We start from the raw sequence: 13,524 nt of genomic DNA, 5'->3' as shown, positions 1-13,524 counted from the left end.
TTCACTCTAGTTAATGTTTCACTCCCCTTTATTTTTCTACGCTAAATTAATACCCATAGCCACTATTTTGAAAAATTCTTGCAAGTGCCTACGAAGAGGGTTGAACTTGAACCTGAACATGCTCCTTCTTCTTCTTCTTCTTCTTCTTCTTCTTCTTCTACTACTAATAACTACAACTAGATAGGTACTACTCCTCTCCTGAATGATCGGAACCGTTTAAGAAGCTAAATTACGGGTTCCACCAGCGCAGCTCTCTAGACTTCCAGTCCCACAGTGCCCAGTATGGGCGGGAGACCTTACCCCCGATGTTCCTCGAGCCTCGAGGTAGTTTCACTTTATAATTGTTTTAGTTTTAGCTTTTGAACTGTGGATCTTTTGTCAAATGTTTTATTTTAATTTTTCAAATTTAGTAGCACTTTAAAGGCCTGCGTTAGGTATCGCTCTGCTGTACTGTAACTGTAAGAGCGTAAGAATAACATGGTAAAAGTACCGTAAAAGTATGCTGATGAAAATGATATTGACAATGAAATTATAAGAGGCTGCGGTTATTCAGAGTCGACTCTGAATAACTTTCTCCGGTTATTCAGAGTCGACTCTGAATAACTGTCTAGGGTTATTCAGAGTCGGGGAGTCCACTCTGAATAACTGTAGACAATTGACTCTGAATAACTGTCTACAGTTATTCAGAGTCGGGGAGTCGACTCTGAATAACTGTAGACAGTTATGAGTGATGAACTTCCAGTTACCAACCACACGGTTTTTCTGTTTGTTCACCTCTGTTTAACCCTACGGGAAAAAAATCGTTTTACTTTTTCGTATTTTCTTGTCTCTTCTGTCATGGCAGTTTTTTGCATCGGTGATTTGCATTGCGGCCGCAAAATTTGCAATTTTTTGCAAATTGTCGAGATTTTGCAACAAAAAAAAAAAAGAAATATTTTAAAAAAATATAGTGGGGACCAGTGATGATAATCTTCCGCGGATTTCTGGGATTTTAGGATTTGTTCATAAATGTTCTGTTGTTTTTTTGTCATGTCAAACATTTTCTGCTCAGTGGTAATTCAGGGGGGGGGGGGGGAAACAATAATATTCCTTCTCTCATTTTTTGACACCTCTGCTCAGTTGCATGAATTTTGGTGACACTCCTTTATTTATGACGTTAGTCTGGACACGCTGGCGCCAAAGGTCAAAGGCAGCACAAGACACATGGTGGCCATGAATGAGAAGTTGATCGAAAGGGAAGGGGATGGAGCAAATGGGTGTAACTATTTGTCTACTTTTTAGCTGTAACATGATAATAGGGTCTACATTCATTTGACGATTTTATAAGGTTTATAAGCGTGTCTTTTTTTTTCTTCCTTTTTAAGTTTTGTTTTGTTTTTGTTTGATTGTTCTGAATTTGTTAATAGAATTCATTACAACTTGTGTCTAATTATAAAACAATTTAAAAAAAAAATAAAAATCAATTCATTAATTCTCTCTCTCTCTCTCTCTCTCTCTCTCTCTCTCTCTCTCTCTCTCTCTCTCTCTCTCTCTCTCTCTCTCTCTTTCTCTCTCTCTACCAGCCACCCTTCTATCTTCATATTATGTTTATAGATATCATTTGGTAATAGAGAGATAATAAGTTAGGCTGATCGATTTAAGAAATGATTGTTTATAAGCTAATTTAAATTTGCTTTGTTGATGCAATATGTTTTGCAATTGATTAAAGATTCTTATTTATAAGCGACTGAAGTTGAAAAATCGCCAAGTTTTAAGAATTTGGCACTAAAATTGCCAAAGTCACAATATAACCGTAGTAAACTGGTATCAAATTGAAAGAAACTCATCTCGCAAGAACTCAACTCGATAATTCGATAGGCTACTCGGCTCTAAATATCTGTACACATGGTTATCCAGGGTTGACTCTGAATAACCATCTACAGTTATCCAGAGTCGACTCTGAATAACCACTTCGTTATAAGAAGAAGAACAATAGAACTTATAAACAAATCAATAAAGAAGCTTTAAAAAATGAAATTTAAAAGAAGTAAGAAAAGACTGCCTCAAGAAGTGAAAAAATTGTCCCTGTTGTTGAGATGTGAAGTGGACATAATCGTGTCTGTTAAGAATTAGAAGAAATGAAAGATGCCACTTTTTATTTTAAATGTAGAAAAAAGTAAAATTACTCCGCTCAGCATTGCTGCTGGTGTGATGTCTAGTGTTAGTTAGGTGTCACTATATTAGAGTGATATCTTGTTACTTCATATTTTCATTTTAAAACCTGTAGAACAACTTGATTGATTTGTAAATTTCCTTATATGACCATTGTTTTAGTTTTCCGCAGCCATTATAATTCAATTTGAAATATTGAAAGGTACTGGAGAGGAGTCTTAGCGGGGTTTTTTTTTTGTCTGTTAGTTTTAGTTATAGGTCATAGTGCAGGTCCAAGTGTTGGAAATGTACAAGGTTTTATTTTTTATTTTAAGGTTAGTTGAAGGAATACTTTCCTTAGCTCAAGGAACGTGCAGAAAACCTCCCCTATTTACTACTTACTACTACTACCCAAGTACTAGTGCTAGACTACTTCTTCCGCCACCTCACTCCTAAACGGACTGACACCACAGGCAACTGATATTATTCTCTCTCTCTCTCTCTCTCTCTCTCTCTCTCTCTCTCTCTCTCTCTCTCTCTCTGAGTGTGTATCTGTCTGTCTATTTCTGCCCATCTCCCTCTTTTTACTAATTAGTTTGTAGGTGTTTGGCAAATTCTCAAGAACAGCCAAGATATATGCGGCTGTGTGGCACTCACTTCCGGATTGGAAGGTCCTGGGGTCGAGCCTCGCCAAGGACTCACATTCTCTCACTGTACTCATGTGTATGATTTCCTATCCGCTAAGAGCGTTGTCTGTCAGAAGAAAAACATCGCCTAACGTTCTACTTGTTACGTGTTGCTGCTAGTCATGGATCCTTTGTAAAGTGCTTTGAGCATGTTTGGTGGATATTGCGGCTTATGAAAGCTCAATTCTTTTTTTAATATTTAAAAAAGATGCAGGATGATGTAGTATAAACCATTCCTAATATATGATTTTGCTAAATAGGCCTACACCCAAATTTTACGAGTGTATCTGGTGGCAAATATTAGACACTCGTTGCCACTGTGATTTTGATGAAACTTGGCTTATACACAGATACATGAATTTTCCTAATACGGCTTCAAACATGCGATCTGAACTTCAATTTATAATGAAGTAATTTTTCTCAAATGACAGCTTGATTGAATGTGACAAGATCCTTTTACTTAATACAATTCAATTTAGTGTAGTCTGTAGTTGTTTGCCTAATATTAGAATGCACAGAATTTGAATTTTTATTGACTTTAAATATTGAAAACAACATGCCTTTGGCTTTCCATTTGTGCCATTCAGCTTTTGACCTAGTCCCTGATTTGAGTACCACGTCACAAATTTAAGTTCTTCGAGAAAACTCTCGACTTACTTTCTTATTCTTCTAACGTACTGAACTGTAACACCTTTGTCTCAGTTGGAGAAAATATTGCAATTTTTAAACTTAATATTTAGGTATTTATGTTATGATCTTTTATATTATTCCGTGTTTTTCAGCTTCCATCATATCACCCTGAGGAAAGTTGGCTAATTTATGACTTTTGTGTCTATGAATGCAAGCAGGGCAAAAAGCAATTGACTTCAAGCAAAGGAGTTCGCCCTAACCAGAGGTAGGAGGTTGTTTTTGGACGGGGGCAGGAGGTGTTTTTTTACTTTTACATATTTAAAAAAAATGAAAATATTATATGCACAAGGTTATAATATTTCAGAATAACTCGGAAGTAAATTATCACCATCAGCTTTTCTATCTTGATTGCCAAGACAATTTTAATAAAGCAATCAAACTGATTCTGAATTTTAAAACATCCAGAGGAAGAGGCAATGTTTGCCTATCTGCAGCTCATTTACAGTCTTCAGTGGGCGGGCTGCACGATGTAATGCAGCAAGACAATAGTTCAACTATTACCAGAACAGTTTTAAAAAGTGAAAGAATTGATTTGTTCATTAATTGTATCTGATTGCGCTGGATTGGTATTATTATTGAATGTCTTATTAAGATTTATTTTCAATTGCTCTATAATCTGCATGTTGAAATCCTTCACAATTGAGTTATGCAAGTGACAACGCTATTAATATTTTATCATACTATGTTGTGGATAATTTTATTATTTTGTAATAAAAAGTTTTCTTACCATGCAGGACTCTGAAATTAATACTGGCTTCTGAGGGTTACAGGGGCTAATCACCACCATGAAAATCACCCATGTGATAAATTGGTAAGACTCATTCATTTTATACTTATTTTCCATCGATATTTTGTCCCTGCAGTTTTTCGCTGCCGAAAATGTTACACTTGACAGCAATTAATCGCAAATTCTATTTTAGTTGCAATTAGACTCAATTTTTTTTATAAATATGTATTATTTTTTCTTTTCTTGTTACTTTATATTTTCAGTACTTAATTGTCCCTCCCCCCTCCCACTATTGAGTGTAATATATAGTAATAGATTAGTTAGGTAAATGCACTGTTGACACCAGGACCAAATGTTTAAAGGACAACAGCCATTCCAACTCATATTTTAATACGATACATTCAAGGTGGCGCACTGAGATGGAGAGATGATGACCAGCTTGTGACAAAATTGATTGTTCCAGAATTTGTATTTTTTTTATTAAAAAAAAATTTCTTGGAAGGGTTCTGGGCAGAGAGTTCACATTTTTCTATCCCTTATATTTGTTTTCCCTTTCCATGTTGCTCCCTGTCTTTGTTATGGATTAAGATTGTTCATTTTTTTCCTGGTCCTTGCGGGGGTCTTTAGTTGGGAGGCAGACAGTTAAATACAGTACCTTTCTTCTTGAGATGATTTTTTATACTGTAAATCATCTCTCTGTTATGTACTGTTATAGTTATAGGTTTTGAATATTATTGCATTATGTAAATGTTTTAGCAGGATCCTTTGCTTGTGTCTCGGTGAGACTTTGAGGTAATGTGAAAATTGGTACATCTTTGAGGTGCTCGTGAAATCTACTGTTCCCTATTTATCACTTCATATCTTGTTGTTACCAACATAAGTGCCTGCTCCACTCACTTTTCTGAATTAAAAATTCATCCCATACACCGGAGCATACTCAATGTCTCAATCGGTTCTATGTTATATGTTTGTGATGAGAATATTGGCTATTAAGCTTAACTGCTGGTCAAAATTACTTCGCGATGGTGGCGAACGAATCGGCGATCTCAAGAAGTGGGTGAGAGAGGGATCTAGAAATGACTTTGGGTTTGAAACGAATATTTTTGTGTTCGTGGATAGCTCACACGGTAGAGCCACGCTCTCACCTGCCAGGCGGAGTTGTCGTACCAATAAGGTCGCAGGTTCAAACCCCACCACCGCCGGGGAAAAAAAAAAAAAATTTTTATTCTCTATTGTCTTCTGGCACTTTTCTACTCACTTCATATCTTGTTGTTACCAACATAAGTGCCTGCTCCACTCACTTTTCTGAATTAAAAATTCATCCCATACACCGGAGCATACTCAATGTCTCAATCGGTTCTATGTTATATGTTTGTGATGAGAATATTGGCTATTAAGCTTAACTGCTGGTCAAAATTACTTCGCGATGGTGGCGAACGAATCGGCGATCTCAAGAAGTGGGTGAGAGAGGGATCTAGAAATGACTTTGGGTTTGAAACGAATATTTTTGTGTTCGTGGATAGCTCACACGGTAGAGCCACGCTCTCACCTGCCAGGCGGAGTTGTCGTACCAATAAGGTCGCAGGTTCAAACCCCCCCCCCGCCGCGAAAAAAAAAAAAAAAAAAAAAATTTTTATTCTCTATTGTCTTCTGGCACTTTTCTACTCACTTCATATCTTGTTGTTACCAACATAAGTGCCTGCTCCACTCACTTTTCTGAATTAAAAATTCATCCCATACACGGAGCATACTCAATGACTCAATCGGTTCTATGTTATATGTTTGTGATGAGAATATTGGCTATTAAGCTTAACTGCTGGTCAAAATTACTTCGCGATGGTGGCGAACGAATCGGCGATCTCAAGAAGTGGGTGAGAGAGGGATCTAGAAATGACTTTGGGTTTGAAACGAATATTTTTGTGTTCGTGGATAGCTCACACGGTAGAGCCACGCTCTCACCTGCCAGGCGGAGTTGTCGTACCAATAAGGTCGCAGGTTCAAACCCCACCACCGCCGCGAAAAAAAAAAAAAAAAAAAAAAAAAATTTTTATTCTCTATTGTCTTCTGGCACTTTTCTACTCACTTCATATCTTGTTGTTACCAACATAAGTGCCTGCTCCACTCACTTTTCTGAATTAAAAATTCATCCCATACACCGGAGCATACTCAATGTCTCAATCGGTTCTATGTTATATGTTTGTGATGAGAATATTGGCTATTAAGCTTAACTGCTGGTCAAAATTACTTCGCGATGGTGGCGAACGAATCGGCGATCTCAAGAAGTGGGTGAGAGAGGGATCTAGAAATGACTTTGGGTTTGAAACGAATATTTTTGTGTTCGTGGATAGCTCACACGGTAGAGCCACGCTCTCACCTGCCAGGCGGAGTTGTCGTACCAATAAGGTCGCAGGTTCAAACCCCACCACCGCCGCGAAAAAAAAAAAAAAAAATTTTTATTCTCTATTGTCTTCTGGCACTTTTCTACTCACTTCATATCTTGTTGTTACCAACATAAGTGCCTGCTCCACTCACTTTTCTGAATTAAAAATTCATCCCATACACCGGAGCATACTCAATGTCTCAATCGGTTCTATGTTATATGTTTGTGATGAGAATATTGGCTATTAAGCTTAACTGCTGGTCAAAATTACTACGCGATGGTGGCGAACGAATCGGCGATCTCAAGAAGTGGGTGAGAGAGGGATCTAGAAATGACTTTGGGTTTGAAACGAATATTTTTGTGTTCGTGGATAGCTCACACGGTAGAGCCACGCTCTCACCTGCCAGGCGGAGTTGTCGTACCAATAAGGTCGCAGGTTCAAACCCCACCACCGCCGCGAAAAAAAAAAAAAAAAAATTTTTATTCTCTATTGTCTTCTGGCACTTTTCTACTCACTTCATATCTTGTTGTTACCAACATAAGTGCCTGCTCCACTCACTTTTCTGAATTAAAAATTCATCCCATACACCGGAGCATACTCAATGTCTCAATCGGTTCTATGTTATATGTTTGTGATGAGAATATTGGCTATTAAGCTTAACTGCTGGTCAAAATTACTTCGCGATGGTGGCGAACGAATCGGCGATCTCAAGAAGTGGGTGAGAGAGGGATCTAGAAATGACTTTGGGTTTGAAACGAATATTTTTGTGTTCGTGGATAGCTCACACGGTAGAGCCACGCTCTCACCTGCCAGGCGGAGTTGTCGTACCAATAAGGTCGCAGGTTCAAACCCCACCACCGCCGCGAAAAAAAAAAAAAAAAAAAAAAAAAAAAAAAAAAAAAAATTTTTATTCTCTATTGTCTTCTGGCACTTTTCTACTCACTTCATATCTTGTTGTTACCAACATAAGTGCCTGCTCCACTCACTTTTCTGAATTAAAAATTCATCCCATACACCGGAGCATACTCAATGTCTCAATCGGTTCTATGTTATATGTTTGTGATGAGAATATTGGCTATTAAGCTTAACTGCTGGTCAAAATTACTTCGCGATGGTGGCGAACGAATCGGCGATCTCAAGAAGTGGGTGAGAGAGGGATCTAGAAATGACTTTGGGTTTGAAACGAATATTTTTGTGTTCGTGGATAGCTCACACGGTAGAGCCACGCTCTCACCTGCCAGGCGGAGTTGTCGTACCAATAAGGTCGCAGGTTCAAACCCCACCACCGCCGCGAAAAAAAAAAAATTTTTATTCTCTATTGTCTTCTGGCACTTTTCTACTCACTTCATATCCTATTTATTGAATCAGTCACCGTATCATCATCCTTTTTATAGTGTTGCAAGCGCTATTAAGTCCTGTAAGACAATATAAGCAGATCTAGGTGGTGGTATTTTTTTGGGTCTTTTTTTTTTTTTTGTCTTTGTTTTTTTTTTTTTTTTTTTTGTTCCAGATAAGGAATTTTAAGATTTGATGGTTGTCCATAGACTTTTCAAAATAAAATTTGACTTTGACTATGAGTACGATGCAGTTATAAGTGCTTGATTTCTGAGGACTAATTATAAATGGTGACCACTCTATTGCGTTTTTGTATGCCATGAAAATGTTACAAAGACAATGAAGCGACGTTTTTTTGGGAATTCTGCAGTCATTCATTTAACCCTTGAATTTGATGAGCGCCTGTTGCATTTTAGTTCATTCAAGTATTTTAGAGTGACAAACACAACTCGTGCATTATGGGTTTATATGCAGATTTTTGTCTTTAAATTGTCAATAAAAAATAAAATGCTTATTTTTGTTTTGTTAGCTGGCAGGTCTGAATTGAATGCTATTGCATACAATTTTTTACTTTTAATCTTTTTTCTTTTTACATTTAGCCATCCTCACTTTATCCGGAGAATCGCCTGCCCCTCGTGAATGAGACAGTGAAGGCTATGGCTAAAACAAAGGTGTCCACAACCCAACTTAGGCAATACATTCAATCAAGCCAAGGATAAAATGTATTGCCTAAAGATGTCGAAGATTTGCAGCGGAGATTGTTCAAGACTGATATTGACAGGACGGACGGTGAGACGGTACAGGAATTACTGAGAGAGATAGAGGAGGAAGGAGGTGTAACAAAGTTCAGTGTGAATGAGGATGGTGGTTTTGAGTATTTGTTTTAAGTAACGGGAAGAATGAGGCGTGATTTGAGTGTTTTTTGTGATGTGTTTGTTATGGATGCAACATACAAAGTAAATCGATATTTGTATCCACTTGTGAATGTTATGTGCATAGATGATGAGGGTCATGGCGGGCGAAAGACTGGAAATCCATGACCAACCTGAAACTGACATTGTACCAGTATGACGTGTGACAAATACACAGGAAGGACGGTATCGAATTGTATCTTCAGTGACAAACAGGATCAATAGCTTGTTTCAAGTTATGGGAGAACATCAGTTTCTGCAAAGAATCTCCCAGTTGGAACAGTTTTTGACTCTTGTCTCTGAAGATAAAGACTTTGACATTGTTGACATGACTGACTTAATACAGACAAATCCCTATTCTAACCCTCTTTCTGACTTTTCAGAGATACTAGACATTGTAAATGCACATACTGACCAGAGACCACAGACATTATAAATACACACTCTGCCCAGACAGAGACCACAGAAGTTATGGACACACAAACTGACCAGACAGAGAGACCACAGACGTTATGGACACACAGACTGACCAGACAGGGACTCCAGATAACAGAGACATGCGACCATAAAGATGCCCTTGACACGACAGAGACAGTTAGACTGCGAAATTTTTCAAATGTGACTCTACACAGGAAATTTCATACAGAATTCCCTTAATACCTTTACTCATTGTCCATTTGTAAAATTTATTTTCATGTAATAAACCACCAAAAGAGTAAATTTTTAACGTGGGTGGGGGCTGTCACGTTACTGTAGAATGAGCTTAAGTCTCAATGGATATTAGCTTTAGGCAACCACGAGTTGGTATTTTTCAAACCTGTTGCTATGCTATCTTGTGATGACAACGTCTCTCAGTCGCCAAACGTCACTAGCTATCCTTCACATAATGCAGGGTTGATTGTGTGAAGTACGTTTGGGGCCGGAAGATAGCAAGGCATAGTGCAGGCTACTGTATTGTGTCAGTCCGTGAACGGGTGACCAATTCATAGTACAAAGAAGGCAAATCTGTTACTATATGTCCCAATAAAAATATAACACAGAGAAGGCCGAAACTGTGTTATACAGGCCGGTACAGAATAAAACAAATATAACACAGGAGACCAAACACTGTGTTGTAGAATATCAAAATTTCAAAAGCTGGTCGGTCAGTGACGAAATAAAAAGGGACATTATAAGTCGTAATATCACATCTCAATAAAAGAGTGTGATAGTAAAAAGGTGCCCGTTAACAATTGAGTCGGTCAAGTCTCTATCCAGATTCAAAAGGATAGTGCAAAGTCCTGTATGTAAAACAAATTTGAGAAGCATGGTTGTTCTCAATACTTGTTGGGTCGTGATCGGTATAGAACAGTAAAGTTAGGTGCCCCAAACGTAAACAAAGGTCGAGAAGCACATGGCAAACCACATGTTCCTGTCTTGACAGCTCACGTTCCAATGTAAATAATAGAAAGAAAATAACCTTTAAAATTTGGCTGTTAGGTGGCAAAAGAAACACATATTCATAAATACGCGATCATGCATCAAATAATGTCTAGATATGGATATTTTATGGAACAAAAAGGTAAAATTTATCAAAAGTTACGTCTATCTATTTTTAGACCAGAGCAAATTATTGCGCTGGTATGAACAAAACGAGAATTATTCGGAGCCTGATTTTCATAATAATTTAGTCTTATATTATTATTTCTGCAACTGTTAGATTTTATGTAAACATATTTTCAATACTGAAAGTGTATTGCCTACAACTCAAACTACAAAATTGGGAGACCTATATTGTGCGTAAATTATTCCGGTCCCTAACGGAAATCACTAGCAACTTGTTATTGTTTACGTTTGGGGCACCTAACTTTACTGCTCTATAGAGTGAAGAGTGTTCATGCTACACATCTTCACGAAATATCAGATCAATGCTGTGTCAAGATTACAGAGGAGCAAGAAGACAAGATTTGTTTGTGTGTCTTTATATGTTACGGAATAGGTACATTTTCGTTGTCAAAACTTTCATTTTTATTTTGACATTTTCTTGATCTTTTAAAATAAAATTATAATTTAATTTAATCAACAGACTTGTTTATTAATTTAAAGATATACTTTTGTGGGGACCTTTTGTAAAATCATTAGTCCGATTGTAGTTGTAAATTTCTTTATATTCTAATGTCATAAAATCAGTGACACCACTGAATCCCTACCAGCGCTTTTACTCACTGAGTCCCTACCACCAGCACTTTTACTGAGTCCCTACCACCAGCGCTATTACTCACCCAGTCCCTACCACCAGCGCTTTTACTCATTGAGTCATAGAGCTTTTACTCACCGAGTCCCTACCACCAGTGCTATTACTCACCGAGTCCCTACCACCAGCGCTTTTACTCACTGAGTCATAGAGCTTTTACTCAACGAGTCCCTACCACCAGTGCTATAACTCACCGAGTCCCTACCACCAGCGCTTTTACTCTTCAAGTCCCTACCACCAGCGCTTTTACTCACTGAGTCATAGAGCTTTTACTCACTGAGTCCCTACCACCAGCGCTTTTACTCTTCCGAGTCCCTACCACCAGTGCTATTACCGAGTCATAGAGCTTTTACTCACTGAGTCCCTACCACCAGCGCTATTACTCACCCAGTCCCTACCACCAGCGCTTTTACTCATTGAGTCATAGAGCTTTTACTCACCGAGTCCCTACCACCAGTGCTATTACTCACCGAGTCCCTACCACCAGCGCTTTTACTCACTGAGTCATAGAGCTTTTACTCACCGAGTCCCTACCACCAGTGCTATAACTCACCGAATCCCTACCACCAGCGCTTTTACTCTTCAAGTCCCTACCACCAGCGCTATTACTCATCGAGTCATAGTCGTAGAGCTTTTACTCATCGAGTCCCTACGACCAGCGCTATTACTCACTGAGTCCCTACCACCAGCGCTAATACTATTAGCCACCAAATCCCTACCACCAGGGGGACAATATAAGCTCAAATTAGACCCCAAATATTCTTACAGTGATGCAGAAAAAAAACAACGAACAGATCTCTTTCAAATTTACACAAAATGTTTCTTACAACAAGATGGATAGGTTTAGCAATAGTCTTGAAAATAAATTTTTCAGAATTTTTTTTCGATTTCTTAGTGAAAATTTGGTGTGACATGACAGGAAAAAAAATTGATTTAAAAATTCATAAAACTGCTAAATTTTTGTTTAGCCCAAAACCCAACCATCATGATGCAAAACACATCATAAGAAAAATTCTGACCAAATTTGAAGACAATCTGATGGGAAACAATCCAGATGTGAATGTTAGAAAATCAGAGAATGACGCACAATGAAATTTTGAGAAAATGAAAAATTTGTCTTTAATTTGATAATAAAGCTAATTATGCAGACAAAGGCCAACATTCATCAAGTATAACCAATATGGAACAAGAAAACTAATATTTTATAAATTGATCAAATTCTGAAAAAAATTATAAACAATTCGCTAACCCATACCTCTAAGAAAAAAAATTGCGAAATAATTTAATATCTGCTGTTATTCACCAAAAAATTACTTTAGTGGTCAAATATGCTTTATAGTTCTAAAATTCTTTAACTATATCTCATGAACTAATAATGTAATGTATAATTTGATGCTAAACACCAAAAATAACTGAATTAAAAAAAAAACTTTTTTAAGGGGCAACATAAGCTAAAATTAGACGTAAAACCCTAAAATTTCTAACATAGATGCACCAAAAACTAGCATATAAATTTCTTTCAAATTTAAACACAATGTTTCTTTCATAAATAGCTATATCATGAAAACTCTTGGAATAATTTTTTTAGAATTTTTATTTGATTGCAACTGAAAATTTAGCGGGGATCGACAGGAACAAATGAATTTTAAAATTTATAAAATTGCTAAATTTTAATTTACCCCCAAACACTTACATCATGATGTAAAACACATCATAGAAAAGATTCTGAATAAATTTGAAGATAATTTAAAGGAAAATGACTAAGGTAGGATTGCTAGAAAATCAGACAAATGACATAAAACAGACATTTGAGAAAGCGCAAGCTTTTTCTATAATTTGACATAAAGTTAAAAGGCTGATTTTGCAGACAACTAAAAGAAATGATCCATCAAACTTTCAAAATATGACCGTAATAGGACAAGAAAACGAAACTTTTGTAGATTGATCTAAGTCTGAAAAAAATTATAATCGGTTCACTAACCCATACCCCTTAGATAAAAAAAATGCTGTAAAATTGATTTTTTTACGCCCAGAGATAAAATAATTTTGTGGTCAAAAATGATGTCATACCTTATGAATTCATCATTATAATCACAAAACCTAATTATTTACTGTATACAATAGGTTATACAGATGATTTCTAGATATATTAAATGATTTTTCAAAATATAATATGGCACGCTGTCCTCATTTTTCATTTTTTTATTCTACTTGAGAGACAAGTCGTATAAAATTAGATATCTAGTCAAGTTGAACTGCAAAATCAATTCTATTTTAGACAATAAAACAGTTAAATAGTGCACTAGCTCTGAATAAAAAGCAATTTGCTTTCCCAAACCCTTGGAATAAAAATCTCTTTCGCCTCAATACAGAAAAAGTCAACACTACTTGTATGCCACCACTTTTTTTGTAGTTCCACAAAGAGGGTTGA

The 13,524-nt window shown here is 36.9% G+C and overlaps 2 long non-coding RNA genes across 5 annotated transcripts in view; one reads left to right on the top strand and one right to left on the bottom strand.

Moving 5' to 3' along the window:
- Positions 1-1,977: 1,977 nt before the first annotated feature.
- On the top strand, positions 1,978-10,210 carry LOC144974648 (uncharacterized). Of its 4 annotated transcripts, none has more exons than XR_013645789.1 (4): positions 1,978-2,353; positions 3,599-3,711; positions 4,241-4,317; positions 8,549-10,210. It is a non-coding gene; the product is annotated as an uncharacterized LOC144974648 (long non-coding RNA). The 4 variants fall into 4 exon arrangements; XR_013645787.1 differs by having other exon boundaries at positions 1,978-2,199; positions 8,549-10,201; XR_013645788.1 differs by having other exon boundaries at positions 1,978-2,465; positions 8,549-10,201.
- Positions 10,211-12,187: 1,977 nt separating this feature from the next.
- Positions 12,188-13,524, bottom strand: part of LOC144974647 (uncharacterized) — a 2,139-nt gene continuing 802 nt past the window's right edge. Inside the window, exon 2 of the long non-coding RNA XR_013645785.1 lies at positions 12,188-13,524. This exon is cut by the window's right edge and continues 7 nt beyond it. This is a non-coding gene — a long non-coding RNA (uncharacterized LOC144974647).

This window comes from Berghia stephanieae, chromosome 6 (assembly GCF_034508935.2).
Source record: "Berghia stephanieae isolate SIO BIC M18660-M18661 chromosome 6, UCSD_Bste_1.3, whole genome shotgun sequence".
Taxonomy (NCBI): domain Eukaryota; kingdom Metazoa; phylum Mollusca; class Gastropoda; order Nudibranchia; family Aeolidiidae; genus Berghia; species Berghia stephanieae.
This window is presented reverse-complemented; position numbering and strand designations above follow the sequence as displayed.